The sequence below is a fragment of the Pipistrellus hanaki genome (genome assembly GCF_964339955.1).
Source record: "Pipistrellus hanaki genome assembly, chromosome: 16".
Taxonomy (NCBI): domain Eukaryota; kingdom Metazoa; phylum Chordata; class Mammalia; order Chiroptera; family Vespertilionidae; genus Pipistrellus; species Pipistrellus hanaki.
In genome coordinates, this window is record NC_140518.1 from 9,737,676 (window position 1) to 9,751,473 (window position 13,798).

At 38.0% G+C, this 13,798-nt stretch overlaps 1 protein-coding gene and 1 pseudogene across 3 annotated transcripts in view; one reads left to right on the forward strand and one right to left on the reverse strand.

Moving 5' to 3' along the window:
- IGF2BP1 (insulin like growth factor 2 mRNA binding protein 1) overlaps nucleotides 1-13,798 on the forward strand; it is a 62,434-nt gene that overhangs the window by 3,227 nt on the left and 45,409 nt on the right. The window lies entirely within an intron of this gene.
- LOC311610736 (10 kDa heat shock protein, mitochondrial-like) lies at nucleotides 2,102-2,526 on the reverse strand (annotated as a pseudogene). The gene has a single exon. The product of its transcript is annotated as a 10 kDa heat shock protein, mitochondrial-like (transcript).

Consider the following 13,798-nt stretch of genomic DNA (forward strand, 5'->3'; position numbering starts at 1 on the left):
AGATTTTTTAAAATATATATTTTATTGATTTTTCACAGAGAGGAAGAGAGAGGGATAGAGAGTTAGAAACATCGATGAGAGAGAATCATCGATCAGCTGCCTCTTGCACACCCCCTACTGGGGATGCGCCCGCAACCAAGGTACATGCCCTTGACCGGAATCGAACCCAGGACCTTTCAGTCCCCAGGCTGATGCTCTATCCACTGAGCCAAACCGGTCCCGGCTGTTTTCGATATCTTGCTCTCTCTCATCTTCTGGGACCCCCATAATTCTGATGTTGGTTCGCTTAAAGTAGTCCCAGAGGTTTCTTATATTATCTTCAATTTTCTGGATTCTCTAGCCTTCTAGCTTCTGCGGAGGAGTGTCTTCTGGCTCTTTATGTTCCAAATCTTTGACTTGATTCTTGCGATCTTCCATTCTGTTTTTAGGACTCTGTATAATATTTTTTATTTCAGACAATGTATTCTTTATTTCTTGTTGATCCCTTATCATTTCTTGTTGATTCCTTATTAATTCTAGTTGATCCCTTTTCATATCCTCATAGGTCTTATCGATCTTTTCTAGGAAATTCTTGAAAAACCTTATAAGGGTAGATTTGAACTCTATATCCAGTCGCTTTTTGTCCTCCATTTCTTTCGTTTGTGATCTATTTCGTTGTCTCGGCATTTTCACAGCTTCCCTTATGGGGCAGAGTTTCAGGGTGGAGCCTACAGCCTTGGCTTCCGTCAGCCCCGCCCTATGTGGCTCCTGAGTCTCAGGGTCCTTCAGTACTCGCTGCAAGCGCCTCTGAGAGAAAGGTGCTCTCGATTTTCGCCTGCTGCCAAACTGTCTAGGGCTATGCTCTCCCCCAATGAGCCCGGTATTGGGGTTCAGTTTAGTTGGAAGTGGAGTTGGAGGTGGCGTTCAGAGCAGTCTGGAGCCCCTGTCTCCTTCCCACCGGGGCAATCCCGCGGCACAGCCAACCGTCCCTTCTCTGCGCACAATGTGCGCGCCTCCTGGACCTCCTTTCGCTGCTCCCCCGGGGTTCCGCCTTACAGCCCAGCTCCCTCTGTTTGAGCCTGGGTCCCTGGGGTCTGGCCTAGAACTAGGGTTCAGAGCAGTCAGAACTGGGGCCCAGCACAGTCGGAGCTTTTATCTCCTTCCCTCTAGGGCTCATGTGTCAAACACAAGGCCCGAGGGCCAAATCCAGCCCGCCAGGCCTTGCAATGTGGCCCGCACAGCGCTGTCATCACTGCACTCCGCTGTCAGTTTATGACATTGTCAGTTTATGACTGTTCAGTAAGCCATTCGGCCCGCGATTTAGGCTGGATTTTAGATTTTGGCCCCTTCTCTGATTGAGTTCGACACCCCTACTCTAGGGAATGCCAGCCAGGCACTCAGCCTCCCTCCTCTCCGGCTCCGTCCTCTCCGCACGCACCGCGTGTCTCCGTACCTTAGGCTTTTCCAGCTCCTCCGCTCTTCCTTCTGGCTTTCTCCTTGCTTCTCGTTGTAGAATTTCCAGTCAGTCGACTTTCCTGTAGTTCTGGGTAATGTCCATTTTATATTTTAGTTCTATTTTATTGAAATTGTTGTGTGCGGCTGCGGCTAGGTGTTTACCTGTGCAGCCATCTTGGATTCTCTCTCCCGAAATTAAAATTTAAACTCTAATTTGCTAAATCTAGCAACCCTACACGGAAATTTTTTTATTTTGAACATTTATATATTTTTATTTGGAAATGTTTATGTTAGTACAGTGAAACTAAAATTTAAAAGACACTGGGTGTCATTGGTTTGGCTAGCATTAGTTTATTATAAAAGAGACATGGCTACTTTCAACAATAAAGATTTATTTATTTATTTATTTAAAAATCAGTCTTTTAAATATTTTATTGATTTAAAAAAAATAAATTTTTATTGTTCATATTATTACAAATGTTCCTTTTGTATTGATTTTTTTAAAGAGAGGAAGAGAGAGGGATAGAGAGAAATATCGATGAGAGAGAAACATCGATCAGCTGCCTCCTGCACACCCCCCACCAGGGATGTGCCCCCAACCAACGTACATGCCCTGACCGGAATCGAACTTGGGACCTTTCAGTCCGCAGACCGACGCTCTATCCACTGAGCCAAACCGGTTTCAGCTAACGATTTATTTTTGGAAAAGAGAGAGAGAGAGACATGGAAATTACATGATGAAAAATGTCAGCACTGCAGTGGGATGGGCAGCTTCCCGCGATGCCATTTCAATAGTGGTTTATTTCAGTCTGCAGACTTTCCAAGAATGTCAGCCTCTCTAAATAAGAAGTGATCCTTGTCATCTCAAACTACTTTGGTGCCTCCAGATTCTGGAAGAACTTTATCTCCAACTTTCACGCTAACTGGTTGAATCTCTCCACCCTTTTCCTTTGAAGCAAATCCAACAGGTACTACTGTTGCTTGCAATGCGTTTCCTTGAGATTTTTCTGGAAGCACAATGCCTCTTTTGGTTAGTTTCCGCACCCCTTTCAACTAGTATCCAGTCAAATGGGGAAGAAACTTTCTAAACATACGACTTTGGCTGCCACAGTTTGTACTCTTCACGGAAAGCTTTTTTTTTTTTTTTTTTTTTTTAATTTTATTGATTGATTGGTTTTAGAAAACGAGGGGAAGGAAGAGAGAAAGAGAGAAACATTGATTTGTTGTTCGTTCTACTCACACATTCATTCATTGATTCTGGTATGTGTCCTGATGGCGGATCAAACCTGAAACCTTTGCTCCAACCGAATGAGCCACACCGGTCAGGGTTAAAATCCCAATGCCTCGGTGCCATTCCCAGAAGCATTAGCCTGGAGATTTTTAAAACTTTTCCTTTTAAAATAATTTAGCCCCACCCGGGAAAGCTGGTTAGAATGTTGTCCTGGTATGCTAAAATTGTGGGTCCCATCCCTGGTCAAAGCATGTACAAGAATCAACCAATGAATGCATAAATAAATGGAACAACAAATCAATCTCTCTTCTCTCTCTCTCTCTCTCTCTCTTTCTCTCTAACAATCAATTTAAAAATTTTAAAACTTGTGCTCGCTTCGGCAGCACATATACTAAAAAATTTTAAAACTTATAGGAAAGTTGCAAAATAATACAGAGAACTCCAACATACTCACAGATTCAACAAATTTTCATATTTTGCCACTATGTTGTATCTATTTTCTCAAAATTTGCATATATCATGTTTCTTCTTTTTTTAAAAAAATGTTTTTATTGATTTCAGAGAGAAAGGGTGAAGGAGAGAGAAATAGAAACATCAATGATGAGAAACAACCATTGACTGGCTGCCTTCTGGATTCCCCTATTAGGGATTGAACCCACAATTCGGGCACGTGCCCTTGACCGAAATCGGACCTGGGACCCTTCAGTCTACAGGCACATGCTCTAACCATTGAGCCAAACCGGCTAGGGCATGTTTCTTCTTTTTAAAAACAATATTTTTTTAAATTGATTTCAGAGAGGAAGGGAGAGGGAGAGTGAGAGATAGAAACTTCAGTGATGAGAGAGAATCATTAATCAGCTGCCTACTGCACACCCCACATTGGGGATCTAGCCCACAACCTACGCATGTGACCTGACTGGGAATTGAACTGTGATCTCTTGGTTCATAGGTCAATGCTCAACCACTAAGCTATGCTGGCTGGGCAGGCACATCTCTTTAAAAATTTTTTATTTATTGATTTTAGAGAGAGAGGAAGGGGAAGAGAGAGAAACATCTATTTGTCTTTCCACTTACTTATGCATTCATTGGTTGATCCCTGTATGTGCCCTGACTGGGATCAACCCTGAAACCTTGGCATATCAGGACGATGCTCTAACCAACTCAGCTACCAGGCCAAGGGTCTATATCATTTAATATTTTCTTTTTAAAAAAATATATTTTATTGATTTTGTACAGAGAGGAAGGGAGAGAGATAAAGAGTTAGAAACATCGGTGAGACAGAGTCATCAATACCGGGGATATGCCCACAACCAAGGTACATGCCCTTGACTGGAATCGAACCCGGGACCCTTCAGTCCCCAAGCCGACGCTGTATCCATTGAGCCAAACTGGTTTCAGCTCATTTAATATTTTCGTGTACTAGTATATTTCCTCAGAACAAAGATGTTCATTTATATGACCACAATAAGTACTATTATAAGAGTCGAGAAATGTGACACTGCCCTGAGTGGATAACTCAGTTGATTATAGCATTGTCCTGATATGTCAAGGTTGTGGGTTCCATCCCAGGTCAGGGCACATATGAGGGTCAACCAGTTAATGCAATGAATGTATAAATCAGTGGAACGACAAATCTAAGTTTCTCTCTCTTCCTTCCTCTCTCTGGCTCTCTAATCAATCAATCAAATATTAAAAATGTGCCGAGACCGGTTTGGCGCAGTGGATAGAGTGTTGGCCGTGGACTGAAAGGTCTCGAGTTTGATTCTGGTCAAGGGTATGTACCTTGGTTGTGGGCACATCCCCAGTAGGAGGTGTGCAGGAGGCAGCTGATAGATGTTTCTAACTCTCCCTCTCCTTCCTTTCTGTAAAAATTAATAATATTTATAAATAATATATATTTATTAATACACACACACACACCAGTTATGTTATAAAATGTTTCTCAATTTGGGTTTGCCTGATGTTTCTCCCAAGTTAGATTCAGGGTATGCATCCTAAAGGAAATACTAGGACAATGAAGGTGTGTCCTTTACAAGGCATCTCCCCTGGAGGAGAAAGACGTCTACCCGCCCATGATTGATGGTCATTTTGATCCCCCAGTCAACGTTTTGTTGAGCTTTCCCGCTGTCTGGTTACTATTTTTCCTCCTATAACTAATAGGTCATGTGCAGGGAGACACTTCTAGACAATGCAAATACATTCTTCCTCCTCAGACTCCCTCCCCTCAGATTTATTGAGCAACCACTGATGATTCTTGCTTGAACCCATCTTGACTTTGATGATGGAAAACGGTCATTTCCCAGTTCACCATTCCCTCCCCCCGAACTGGGATTTTTTTTAAACAGCATTTTTGAGATATAACCGACAAGGAAGTAACTGCACACATTTAACTTAAAAGTGTACAATTTTGATGTTTTGACCTGTGCTCTCCCATGAAACCATCACTACAACTAAGGTAGGAACATAGCTACCATCCTCAAAAGTGTCTTAGAGCTCCTGTCTCCTACTCTTACTCCCCTTCCCACCACTGATCTGATCTTTCTGTCACTTAGATTAGTTTGTGTTTCCTAGAATTTTACATAAATGAAATTATACAGTATGTACTCTATTTTTTTTGGGGGGGGAGGATCTGGCTTTTTTCATTCATTATACTTATTTTGATATCCAATTTTATTTGTAGCATGATCAACAGTGCATTCACTTTCCTTTTTAAAAAAAAAATATATTTTATTGATTTTTTCACAGAGAGGAAGGGAGAGAGATAGAGAGTTAGAAATATCGATGAGAGAGAAACATCGACCAGCTGCCTCCTGCACACCCCTCACTGGGGATATGCCTGCAACCAAGGTACCTGTCCTTGACCGGAATTGAACCCGGGACCCTTCAGTTCGCAGGCTGACGCTCTATCTGCTGAGCCACACCGGTTTCAGCTACAGTGCATTCACTTTCATTGCTGAGCACCATTCGTCCATTATCTAAATATATTACAGTTTGTTTATCCTTTTACCCGTTGAGGGATTTAGATAGTTTCCAGTTTTGGGGGCATTACAAATGAAGCTGCAATGAACATTTGTAGACACATCTTTGTACATGGGCATTGGGTAAATACTTAGGATTAGAATGTGTTCAACTTTTTAAAAAGCTGCCAAACTGTTTTTCCGAAGTGGTGGTAATATTTTACATCCCCACCAGTTGTATAAAAGTTCTACTTCCTCCACAGTCTTGCCCAAACTGGGTGTGGTCAGTCTTTTTCAATTTTAACCATCCTAATAGGTACATAGTGGTATCTCATTGTGATTTTAATTTGCATTTATCTGATAACTGGTAATATCAAATATTGTTTCATGGGCTTATTTGCCATCTGTATAGCCTCTTTATTGAAATATCTGTTTAAATGTTTTTGCTCTTTGTGTGTGTGTGTGTGTGTGTGTGTGTGTGTGTGTGTGGTATTTGTTTTCTTGTTATTGAGTTTTGAGATTTTTGAATACAAGTCCTTCATCAGATACATGATTTACAAATATTTTCTCCCAGTCTGTGACATGTTGTTTTATTCCCTAACAGTATCTTTTGAGGAAAAGAAGCTTTTAAATTTTTTATGACATTTTCCCGGATTCGAGTGGCTTGGTTGGTTGGTGCATCATCCTCTACACAAAAAGGTCTTGGGTGGGATTCCTGGCTTCAGGTTCGGATTTGAGTTTGATTCCTAGTTGGCAACAGATTGACATTTCTCTCTCACATCGATGTTTCTCTCTCCGTCACTCCCTCTATCTCTAAAAATGTAATAAAAACATATCCTTGTGTGAGGATGAAACATTTTTTTAATGAAGTTCAATGTATGAATTCAGCTTTTTATTTTTTTGGGGGGGATGTCATATCTAAGATATCTTTGCTGAATCAGAGGTCACAAAGGTTTTATCCTAGCAGTCTTATAGGCTTTGGTTTTATAGTTAGTTTTATGACCTAATGGTTACATTTAGGTATATGATTGAGTTAATTCTTATAGATAGAATGGCGTATGGAAGGAAAAAAATTTTTTTTTTTTTGGCATATGAATATCTAATCATTTTAGCACCATTTGTTAAAAAGATTATCCTTTTTCCATCGAGTTGTCTTTACACCTTTGTATAAATTATGATACATATGTGTGGGTTGGATTCAGATTTTTAAATGCTCCCTTTTTAATGCAAGAAGAGCAGGGGTTTGGGATTTAGGCACATTTGGGTTGGAGTCCTAGTCTTGTCACCTATGTAGGCATAGTTGATCTACAAAGTAGAAATAATGATACTACCCACCTCAGGGTGTTTTCTACAATTTACAATGGTTTCTCTCGGTATGCTCTCCTTCCAGGCAGCACACTAGAACTGGGAAAGCTGGTCTTTTAAAAAAATTTTAATATATTTTTATTGATTTCAGAGAGGAAGGGAGAGGGAGAGAGAGATGGAAACATCAATGATGTGTGGGAATCATTGATTGGCTGCCTCCTATACGTCCCCCAGTGGGGATCGAGCCCACAACCGGGGCATGTGCCCTTGACCAGAATTGAACCCTCACCCTAACTGGTTTGGCTCAGTGGGTAGAGCATTGGCTTGCGGACTGAAAGGTCCCGGGTTTGATTCTAGTCAATGGCATGTACCTTGGTTGCGGGCACATCCCCAAAAGGGGGTGTGTAGAAGGCAGCTGATGGATGTTTCTAGCTCTCTATCTCTCTTCCTTCCTCTCTGAAAAAATCAATAAAATATATTTTAAAAAGAAAAGAAAAGAAAAGAAATCTTCAGTGATTAAAAAAAATAATAATAATGGAAACCACTCACAGGGCAGGATCCAGAAAGCAACATGGAGCCTGCCCTGTGTTTTGCAGTGTGCTGGAAGACATGACTCCACAGCTAGCTAGAGACTCCCAGGGTGCTGAAGAAGAATTGGGCTTCACTCTTAGAGGGGACCCGTGAATGCAAAAGAAAACGAAAATGACTCCAACATGGGAGTTCAAAGGAGGAATGTGTCTGCAGGATCCAGAAGAACCTGGGAAGGTGTGAATCTGAGCACTTGCTTCCTACTGTTTACCATGCTGGTCCCAAGTTCCAGCACTTCCCATCGCAGTGTGTTAGGAACACATGTATAATTAATCAGTCCTTTAGCTAAAGGCGAGCCACATCCGTGATTGATCAGGGTGTGTTGCAGTTAACCCTCAACCCTGGTTGCTAATGGAAGAATTTCTGGCTGCATCAGATCTTGGGACAGTGGATGACCCAGAACTAGTCCCTTTTAGCTTGTGAAGGTATCCTGCGATGATTCATTTGTTATAAAAATATAACAGACAATCTAGAAATCTTGGCAAATACAGCAGAGTCAAGAGAGAGGGAAATAGATAAGGAGAGGGAAAAAGAGAGGAAGGAAGGAGAAAGAAACAAAAAAGTACCTATATTCTCAAAACAAAATTATTCACAGTTTTTCCCAGACGTTTAATTCAATTACTTTTATTATAAAATATTCATACTTAACAAAGATAATTAAGTTGTACGTGTAAAGATTCAAGGATAATACAGCAAACACTTGTGTATCCGCCACTCAGATTCAGAACTAGAACATCCATCCCCAGTACCTTTGAAGTGCTCTGTGCTACTTCCCAGAATTAGCCACACTCTGAAATTTTATTTATTCTTTTCTTTCTTTCTTAAAGATTAAAAAGCCCTGGCTGGTGTGGCTTGGTTGGTTGAGTGTCGTCCCATACACCAAAAGGTGGATGATTCAATTCCCAGTCAAGGCATATAGCCAGATTGCAGGTTCGATTAGGGCATGTGAGCGAGGCAGCTGATCAATGTTTTTCACATTGATGTTTCTTTCTCTCTCTCTTTTCCTCTCTCTAAAAATCAATAAAAACATATTATTGTGTGAGGATTAAAATTAAAAATAAAAATTATTGATTTTAGAGAAAGAGAAACATCCATGTGTTGTTCCACTTATTATATTTTTGCATTCACTGGTTGATTCTTGTATGTGCCCTGAACTAGAGATCAAACCCTCAAGCTCAGTATTTGGGACAAAGCTCTAACCAACTGAGCTAGCTGGCCAGGGCTATCGGTTTTGGATTACAAACAGTGCTCCTTTGAATATGCTTGTACATCTTTCTGGGCATTCATGTACAAGAGTCTCTAAGGTCATTTCTGATCTTTTATGCTCACGTAGTTCTTTTTAAAAGATAGTTCCAATCATATGAACTATATGTGCACAAACACTCAATTTTGTGATGTGTCCTTTTTGTAAATTTCCTCCAAGTTCTTTTGTCTTTAACAAAAAAAAAACAAAAAAAAAACAACCAAGTTTTTCTAAACCCTTTTGAATGCAGTTCTCATAACTGCATCGTATTTTACCAAGTGCCTATGTTAAAAGTTACTGGAAAAGTCCCCTGTTTTTAAATATTTATATGGTTGTGTTTCTTGACAGTGATCATTACCATGTGTTTATTACTTTTGAGATATTGAAAGGTGTTGTTTTATTTTTAACTTTTTGAAATCGTGGTAACATGCCTAACATACAATTTACAATGTTAACAATTTTTAAGTGTAAAGTTTATGGGCAGTAAGTATACTTACACTGCTGTGACACTATCCATCTGAAGGACTTTCTCTTCCTGCCTAGTTGAAACACTAACTGCCCACCCCATCTCCTCCTGCCACCCCCTGGTAACTCTGTTCTACTCTGTCCTGATGAATTTGACTGTTCTTGTATCTCATACAAGTGGAATTATATATTTGTCCTTTTGTGCCTGGCTTATTTTACTTGCATAATGTTTTTAAGATTCGTCTATGTCTTAGCAAGTATCAGAATTTCATTCCTTTTTAAGGCTGAGTAAAATGTCTTATAGCCTAGCCGGGTAGCTCAGTTGGTTGAAGCATCGTAAATGGCAACATTTCATTCTTTCTTGCTAGTAATATTCCATTGTGTACGTACCACTTTTTCCTTATGCATTTATCTATTGATGGGCACTTAGATTGCTTTAATATCTTGGTTGTGAATCATGCTGCAGTTAACATGGGGCTGCATATATCTTTTCACATTAGTGTTTTTGTTTTCTTCCGATGGATACCCACCAGTGAAGTTGCTGGTCACATGGCAGTTCCATTCATAACTTTCTGAGGAGCCTCTATACGTTTTCCATAGTGGCAGCACCCATTTGCAGTCCCACAATCAATGCACAAGGGTCCCCTCTTCTATTCTTGATGTAGACCAGTCATCCTTTTGAATTACGGAATTTACCTGTATTTTATCTGATGATTGTGGAGTATTATATTTATAAAAGTGTATATAAAAAGAAAAAGGAAGCAGGGAGAGAAAAAGCACTCACTGGGCTAAATACATCATTTTATCTGATCACAATGACCAGATAGTACCAAGACAATTATTTAATATATATTTTTGGAGACGTGTCAGCACTGTGTTGGACTCTCCAAGTGACTTGACCTTGAGGATTTGACACATAAAATGCTGAGAACAAAATTAGTTATAAGCAACCTATGATGTAGAAAAAGAACACACAGAAGTAAAATTGTCTGTAAACATTCAGCCAATAAACACAGAGTGAGGGAACAGGGTGGAGGAATTCTGGGGTCTGAATCAACCTGGGGCTCTCAGAACATGCCAAATGAGAACATTTTGGTGTATAAAATAATTCAGGCATCTCTGAATCCTTCCACTTCGCCAGAAAGAAGTTTGAATGATAACAAGTTGTGATAGTAGGAGAGGTAGGAGGAAGAGGAAAGGAGTGAAGAAAAAGGTGGAAAGTTCGGATAGGTAAATATTGATTAAAAAACAGGGAAGAAATAGGTTGAGGGGCAGAGGAGCCCAAGAATGATAAAAGGGGGAAGAGAAGTGACAAAGAAAAAAGAAAAATTGAAAAGAGGGTAAAGGTAAAGGGGGGGAGGAAAGGAATTGACAGTGTCGGGAGTAGGAAGAAAAATGGAGGAACAAAAGGAGAGGGGAGGGAGAGAAAGGGGAGGGGTTGGGGGAGGGGCAGGGAGGAAGAGGAAGATAGGGAGATCATGAACCTCATTTCAATGCAGTTTAGAAACAGCTCTAACATTTGTTTTCTACGCAGTTTATAAACACATTTTAAAAATGGAAACGATAAAAACTTATTCACTAGTTTCTCATATGACTGCTGATGAAATATTTTCAGGTTATAGCATGAAAGTTGTGCTAATAATTCTTTGAAAATGTAAGGGTCTTTATGGGAGAGGTGGGTGGACCAGAACTCTTTCTTAATTATCAACCCATGAAAATTAGAAATCACTTTCAGAACTGTATTTTGTTTAGTCAAACAACCAGTTTTTTGTTTTTAAATAACACTATTAGTCTAGGTTACTTTTCTTTACAAAAGTGGTTTGTTTTACAAAGAGATTAAACTGTTTCTAATAAATAGTTTGATGATAAAATCTTAGTAAAATACTATATATATATATATATATATATATATATATATATATATATATATTAATTTTTAAACTTAAAAAAACCATAGCAGCATCTCCTTTTAGGCACTTTGAAATATTTAAGACAGCTCCTGGAAAAAAAAAAAAAATCCTAACTAGAAGCAGGAGTAAAACCAATTAAACTTATAGTCAGGAGTAAAACTTTAAACATGCAAACAAAAACAATTTGCTTTCCAGCTAGAAAAATTGTCTTAAAAAGCATAGATATTATGTAGTAAAAACCAAGTTACCTCCATGAAGTTTGTAATTGATTCATTTTGAATTAAATTCATTTAAATACTTTGAAGATGTGTAGATTTCAAGAACAACATTATATTCTTTTCACTGCAACACTATTTAGGTATGGATTCTCTTTTGTTGCTTTTTGCAACTTGTTTTACTTTGAAAAACAACATTTATTTCCTTCTCTTTTCTTGAATTGTACAATTCCTCCCCCAAATGAACCAGTGATCTATTTTGCATTTTGTGCAAAATTGGGATTAAGCAAAATTGTTCATTATCTTTTTATTGTATTTTTATGAATCTATTTGAGCCAAGCTGAGGATATGTGCTAGGGAGCAAGATATCAAATGTTCCCTGTTCTTCATTATCTTTTAACCAAATAATTTTGGAGTGAAAAAAATGCAAAAGGCAATAAAAGAGTAATGTGAGGAATGTTATTGACCATTTATTTTACATGTGTCAATAGAGGCTAGTGTGATGCAGTTTAATTTATTAACAAAATGAATCTAAAAATATCCATTTTTTCAAAGTTAATAAAATAAAGCATTTCCTTACTTACCTAAAAGTTTATAAATTGCTAATCTAAGCCAAAACAAAACAAAATTGAGTTTTGTCACCTACTCTGTGTGACCCAGAGAAAAACAAATGATTGTTTTTAAAATTCTTTTTTGTCTTTGAGTCTTTTTTTATTTCTGTGCTAAACTCATTTCTTTTTAAGATTTTGTTTTTTCTTTTTAAGATTTTAAACACTTTGAACACTTGAATGATTCTTTGAAGGAGGAAATTTTCCTTTTCTGCTTACAATTTTCTTACATTTTATGAGTTATCTTAAGTACATAATTATCCTTATTTATTTGACAGGAGAAAATGCTGCATGTACTTTTAACTGGGACTATTTTACAGTTTTTCAAAGTTTATGGTCATTTAAAAGAACTACACTAAAACTTCAAGTTGCAGGAAGAAACAAAATAACCCAAGGCAGTAACAATGAAAAAAAAAACACACCAAGCAAACAACAAAATAAACAAAAACCAAATTCCTCCAAAAACTTTGAAGTCAAAGCCACCCTGTCAGGAAGTGTGATTTTTTCCCCCTTTTTCTATACTTTATAGAAACCATAATTTCATTTCAAAATCGATTGATTCTTTAGAAAAGAGATAGAAAAAAATTCTTTCATGTATTTCCCTACAACAGCTTTCCACTTTTTTGTCCTTTCTTTTGTAAAACAGGTTAAACCTTAAAAATAGAAAGTCATTGATGAATGTTAGATTTGAAATGCAATATATATTCTTTGGGATTTGTCCAAAGGAGCCAACATAAGAGGAAAAAGTTATATGCTCCTCAAAATCTACTTAGCATTAGTTACAAAAGTAAAATTTTTTTGATGTAACTTTATATAGGTAAAAATAACAATTAATGATTAACTTCCATCTACTGTGCTAAATACATGTTCACTGGAAATGATAATTATGAAATTTTTGAGGCAGCATGAGAAAATGCTTATGCTACAATAGCAAGTGAAAAATTAAAATGTAAAAATAAGGTGACAAAATACAAAACTATTACAAATGAACAAATGCTGGAAACAATTTAGAAACAAAATTAATTTTGGATGACAGTGGTGTAATTGTTTTTTCCCCACTTTATATTTCCAATGTTTAAAGGGTTGTTTAATTCTCTTAATTTTTTTTTCCTCTCTGCATGAATATTTATGTTTACACTGGAGGAAAATGGATCAGAATCCCATCTTTAAAATGGAGTCAAGTTTCAGTGTTTTTGAATTCAGAGGAAAATTGAATGCTGTAAGTGGACCAAACATTTCCCCGGGAAAAATGAAAGAGAACAAATATAATAACCACAATTTTAACATTGATAAGAATGGCATTAAATTGTATAAATTATTATTCAATGAAATATTTTTTCTGCAGCTCTCACAAATTAAACTCTCAACTGCATATTAATCTTGCCCAAAGAAGCTGTGTAGAAAAAAAGAAAATAAACACAATGTTTATTACTCGTCTTTAATATTAAAATCAAGCCGAAGAAAAGGAGGATAAATTATGGAGTCCTAAGTCTGCCCATTTTTAATCCCTAATGTAGGAATGCAAGTTTGACAAGAAATAACCCTTCTCTCGGGTTAATTTTAGTGCTGGGCTCACTCAGAGGGCGAGATGAAGCACCAATCCACATGCCTCCATATCCCCAACCTCAGCCTAAAATAGCCAGGTCACTGAGGCAAAACTGATTTGGGGGCTAAAAGGTCTGCCTCTGACCCCAGCTGTCTCCTCTGTGCTTGCAGGCTCTGGCTATCACAGAAGATCTTGGTGAAGGGGGTGGGGTGGAGGATTAAAATTCAGTGAAACAGCTGATTAAAAAAAAAAAAGAATCAGTTTCAATTTAGCAATGGCTGGTACAATTTGAAGAA